Source organism: Equus caballus, chromosome 24, assembly GCF_041296265.1.
Source record: "Equus caballus isolate H_3958 breed thoroughbred chromosome 24, TB-T2T, whole genome shotgun sequence".
Taxonomy (NCBI): Eukaryota; Metazoa; Chordata; class Mammalia; order Perissodactyla; family Equidae; genus Equus; species Equus caballus.
The window spans coordinates 50,127,571-50,133,803 of record NC_091707.1 but is presented as its reverse complement, the minus strand read 5'-3'; positions in this window follow the sequence as shown (position 1 = coordinate 50,133,803).

Genomic DNA, 6,233 nt, shown 5'->3' with positions numbered 1-6,233 from the left:
CATAAATATTCAGTGAATAAATGAATGAATGGGTGAATAAATTGATACAATTTTTGTTACAGAATGTGGTTATTGATATGGTTGGGTGAGATCTTCTAACTTTCTATTTGTGTTCTATTTGATCCATCTGTATTTGGCATTTTTTCCTCTTGCCTTATTTTTGGCTTATTTGAGTAGTTTTCATGTTTCCATTTTACTTAGCTATTGGCTTATCAGCTATACTTGTGTTCTATATGTTTTCAACAGATAGAGGGTTTATAATAAATCTTTAACTTATCACTATAGACATTCAAATAACATTCTATCTCTTCAAGGAAAGTATAAGAACCTTCCATTAATATCTTTGCCTTTTTCTCCCTCTGTCCTTTCTGTTATTGTTGATTTTCCTTTTACTTTTACATACGGTAAACTCCATAATACGTTGCAATTACTTTTTCCATAAAACAGTCGATTATCCATCGAAGAGATATAAAATGGGTAGAAGTCAACTTATTTACCATTTTTGGCACTCTTCATTTCTGGGTTTAGATACCAATTTCCATCCGTGTCATTTTCCTTCTGTCCAGAGAACTTGCTTTAACATTTTTTTGTAATGCAGGTCTGCTGGGAATGAACTGTCTAATCTTTTGTTTGTCCGAAAGTATCTCTACTTTGCCTTCGATTTTGAAAAATATTTTTGCTGGGTATAGACATGTCATGTCATAAAACTACAATGATTTATTGTTATTATCTCTCCTACTTCTGGCGTTTGACTCTGACCAGGCTCAGCGAGGCTGTTTTCATTCTGCTGTCTTCTCTGGTTACCCTCTGACACGGCTGGGGCCGAAGCTGTCGCAGGCTTCCTCACTCACATGTCTGGTGGTAGATACTGGCTGTCAGCAAAGACCTCAGCGGGACCTGAGGGAAAAAATCCCTCCTTGGGGCTCTTCCGTGTGACTTGGGCTTCCCCACAGTATTGTGCCGGACTCCAAAGTCACATAGCATCACTTGCACCCCGCCATATTGGTTGAGGCAGTCATAAAGGGCCACCCAGGAAGTGCTGAGCTCACATCGTGGGATGGGAAACATTGTTTCGGCTCTTTTTGGCAAATACACTCCTACGTGTGTTCCTTACACCACAGCTGAGAGTTTACTCCTCTTTCTTCTCCTTGTATTTTCTACTTTAACTAAGTTTCTATTAATTCCTTTTTTGCCATATCTTTATTTGTAAGGTCAAATACATTTAGTTCCCTTAATATTTACCTTCTTTTTCTCAATGGTCATAATTGGATACATGTTTCAACTGTCCTTTGGAAATAAGATACTGGCTCCAATCAAAATGTATGGTTTTTCCCCCCCAAGATGGAACATTATTCCCGCCTCCTCCCTTGAAATCTGGTGGCCATTGCCCACCCAAAATAAGATGAGACCATCACAAATATTTTCCCTTTTCCTCTCTCTTTCTAACCTTGCTCTTCTCTTTATGAAACATTTAAGAGCTCTTTATTTCTACTTTTTCTTTCTTTTCCCTTGTGCTGGAATGACTGCCTAAAATATATCCACAATCCTTGGAACCCATGAATATTACCTTTATGCCAAAAAAAAAAAAAAAAAAAGGAGAGGGTCTTTGCAGATGCGATGAAAGTGGAGGATCTTGAGATGGGGAGGCCATCCTGGATTATCCACGTGGACCATGAATGCCATCACCAGTGTCCTTATAAGAGGTTGGCAGAGGGAGATTTGACACAGATGGCAGAGGAGAAATTGATGTGACTACAGAGGCAGAGATTGGAGTGATGCACCCACAAGCCAAGGAGTGTTGGCAGCCACCGGCATCTGGAAAAGGCAAGGAAGGGGCTCTGCCCTAGAGGCTGTGTTTTAAGTCACCCAGTTTGCGGTGATTTGTTACAACAGCCATAAGAAACTGATGCCCACTGCAAGCCCTTGGTTGTGTCAGGTTTAATGGTGGAAGGAGAAGCCATCTCTCTCCCTGCCCTGCTGGTGTTGGAGCACCAGCTCTCAGAGGCTCCTGGGGAAGCCCCTCGTTCTCCAGTCTCCTTGCTCTTGCCTCAGCCTCAGGGACAGGCAGACTCAGCCTATCCAGTCAAAGAGTCAAAGTCAGCCATCTCCCCAGAGGATCTCTGCAGACCAAGATCTTCCCAGGATCCTCTACTTTCTGAGCATCTCCCAGGACACTTGGACATGGGTCTCCAGGTGCTTGTCCATCCATAAGACGGGAAACCTCACACTGGCTCTCTTTGCAGGACCCCTACAGCCCAATGCCCCACCAATGCCCAGTACCAACTTCATTAATAGCTATCGATTAATATCTCCCTCCCTTGTATTGTCAACCATTCTTTCTCTCCAGGCTTCTTATCATCAGCATTTAAACATGCTCAACTTTCACTCAACATTAACTTTTTAAAAAAAGTATCTCTCCCTTAATGCCCCCTCCAGCTCCCTCTTGCCTCTCATTGTCTGATGCCAAATTGCTAGAAACAAACTTGTGCACTTGCTGTACCCCTTGTTCACCACTCATTCTCTCTGAGCTCTGCCCTCTGCTTTCTGCTCCCATGTCTCAGCTGTGAACGTTCCTGCAAGTCACCGAGAGCTCCACGGGGTTAGTCCTGCCTGGTCGGTGGCCGCTCTTCTTCCTTTCTCTCTCTCCTTGTTTCCCCCCCGACTCTCTTCCTAGTCCTTTTCTGTCTCTTTGGGTGACCTCTCTTCCTCTTTCTTGTCCCTTCGGTGTGGGGATTCTTGCCAATCGGCCCCCAGGCTCTCTTCTCCGCACACTCTCACGAGGCAGTTTCATCCTCTCCCAGCCTTAACACATCCCCACATCTCCCACTCAGATTTCCCTACTGAACGCCGCATCCGCAGATCCCACTGCTTGTGGCTCTTTTCTTGGTGGGTGATGGGCAGGCATCTCAGGTCTGTATCCCAGCTCATCATCTTCCTCACCAAGCGTCATTCTCCTTCTGCGTCACTTGTCTCACCAAATGGCGTCTTCCAGTTTCCCCAGCTCCCAATCCGGCAACCTGAGCGCCATCTTTACTTCAGACTGTCGCTCCTTCTCCATGAATAATTGATCACTCAGTCTATCAATGATACCTTCGAAGTATGTCTCAAAATGTCCCTTTTTCTCTCTCTCCACATCTACCTCCATGCTCTGTCTGCTATCACCTCTTGCCTTAATTCCTGCCACTGCCTCCTACTTGTACGCCATTCCATTTGGGCAGAGCTTTGTAGAATTGTGCAAGGAGAGTATGTGGTCCAAGGCAGTGGTGTGTTGTAGCCAGGAGGCCTCAGCACTGATCATTTTCCTGACTCCCAGGTTTTTACAGAGCTTTGTGCACAGATCATGAGATCATGGAGGTTCGGGGGGCACAGGAGGCTCCCCCAGGGTCCCTCAGCACTCCAGAACTCAGCCAGCCTCAGAGATCCGAGGCCCCAGCTCTCCTGCTCTCTGGACCTTAGCTGGGCCCCTCCCACTCTGCAGGGCATTCTGGGCTTTACTGAGGTTGCTGTCCCTCACAGAGACCACCAGGGTACCCCACAGATCACACACATCTGGGTTTACTAAACTTGCCGAGCAAGAGGGAGCATGGCTTTAAAGCATCTCAGTCATGGCTCCAAAGGGGAGGTACTTACAGGATTCCACGGACTGGAGTTAGTTCACAGTGGCTTTAGGGTGATAGTTAGAAGGCGTGGTCAGAATTTCCAAAGCAGACGAGTAGTCAGTGGTCTTATCTTTGAACCCATGAGTCTGTGCATTACTCTTTTTTTTTTTTAAGATCAGCACCTGAGCTATCAACTGTTGCCAATCTTTTTTTTTTTTTTCCTGCTTTATCTTCCCAAATCCCCCCGGTACATAGTTGTATATCTTAGTTGCAGGTCCTTCTAGTTGTGCTATGTGGGACACCGCCTCAACGTGGCCTGATGAGCAGTGCCATGTCCCTGCCTAGGATCCAAACTGGCAAAACCCTGGGCCACCGCAGCGGAGCACACGAACTTAACCACTGGGCCGCAGGGCCGGCCCCAGAGTTACTCTTAAAACAGTTTGCGCTGGCCTTGGCTTGGAACCTATGCTCTGAACAAGCTACTGTGAATACAATCTGGACTTGGAGAGGCCATGTGACAAGTCACGGTTGGGTACAGCCCATCTGTTTGGCAAATCCTCGTACAGTTTACTTTGCAAATTGCAATTTCAGTCTTGTTGCTTCTTGGGGTGTCAACCTTGCCCAGAAAGAGGATGCTCTGGGTGTCTTGGGAATTGATGGCCATTAGGAAGGGACTGTTGAAATGCACAAAGGTCGACAGGGTCCATTTTGCTGAGAAGAAGTGATCTTGATGCCCACGGTGGTGGCTGCTTCAGTGCCTTCCTCAGCCGTCTCAGCCACAGACTCATGCTGCACCTATGCAGAGAGTAGATCACACACTTAAATTTTAGAGCAGGTTTCTGGTGGGGCTGAGGGCAGGGCGGGAGTGGAGTGGGGTTGTGGACCTCAGCCTTTGATGTGGTTATTACTCATAATATTATTAGTAAGAGTAATAGCAGTAATCAGTGGTCTTTTAGAGCAAATGCTCACTGGTCATTTAAGTGCAGAGGCAGTGACAGTCCACGGTGTCCGGTAACTTGGCCAAGGCTGTATAATTATTGTGTCAATCCAAGATTTGAACTGAGGCCTGCTGACTCTGAAGCCACCATCGATAGCTGTGTGGTGGGAGGAAAGGCTTTGAGAAGCTTGAAGGAGAAGAACAAGCTGCATGGAATCTGTGGGCATCTTTCCCCCATTTCCTCACCAGTAAATCTGCATAAAACAGATGCTGGGCAAGTGTAAACCTTTTCGCAAGATATGAATCATCCCATGTGTTCAACCTCAAAGTACCATCTTGTTTCCAGACCCCTCTGTTTCCCTATCAGCCTCTCCTGCCTCACTTCCTGATTTCCCCAGTCTGGAATATGATAATCCCATCATTGAATCAATCTGGTCAATATTTTGAATAGACTAATTTCCCTTCATGTCAGTCATTCGTGGTCCCTCCATCTCTGTTGCCAGGGGAAACTTTGACTCTGCTAGCATCCTGCATGCTGCCTTCTTCTTGTCTGTGTCTGGACTGCTGAGATAACTGGAAACCACATACTTGACCAGGTCAGCAACAAGGCCTCCAGCTCCCTGTGGATCCTTAATCATGCCTGCTAGAACTTCGAGGTTTCCTGATGTCTCCTTGTCTCCCTCTCCCCAGACTTCTGGTCCATTTGCTTCTGCAAGATGGATGGTAACATCTCTCTCTACAGCATGGGGGAAAATAGGAGTCATTCGAAGGGAGGTCCCTCAGCTTTCTGACAACATGCTTAGAGCCACATTTCATCCTCCCTGTCCTCGCTCTAGAATGGAAGGCATGCCACACCTCTGATCAAAGGGCTCCCCTCCCATGCTGGGCATCCCGGCCATCCCCCATTTCACCATCTCTAACTAACCTCTTCTATCCTCAACCTCTCTTTCATTCTGATTTTTATTATTTAAACATGCTCAAGTCCCTCATTTTAAAAAAAAGGTTAGGAAAATCCTCACTTTATCCTAAATGACTCTCAAAGTCTCTTTTCTCCTCTTTCCCACCTTTTGATGCCAAACTGTTATGGAGCGATGTTGATACTGTAGACTCCTTTAGTTGACCGCTCATCTCCCCCCGCCCCGCTACCATCCAGTTCCTGCTCTCACCCTTCACTGTGATTGTTCTTGTGAAGGTTACCAACTGTCAACTGTTGGGCTATTCCAGGGGGACCCTTGTCATTCTTCTCCTCTGTGACCACCCAGCTCCGTTCTGTGCTGCTGACCATCCACCGATGTTGTAGCATCTTCTTCCTTTGGCCTTCATGAGCCCACGCTTTTCCTCCTGCATCTTTTCCTGCCCCTTTGCTGTCTCCTCTGAGGTGTTCTCGTGGTCTGCGTGTTCCCTTACTTGTTGGAGTTTTGTTAAGGATGGCTCCAGGCTCTCAGCACATACACGCTCTCTAAGACATCCATCCCCACTCATGGGTTCACTTATCCACCTACACACAATGATCATGAAATCCATCTCTCCAGCCTAAATTGCCCTACTGGCCTTCAGATCCACAGAGCCCATTATTCGTTGGATTTCTCTTCTTAGATGACCTACAGACGTCCCAAACTCCACGTGTTCAAATCTGAGCTTATCATCTTCCTGCAGAAAAATATCATTCATTCGGTAATCCTTAGCTCACAGAACAG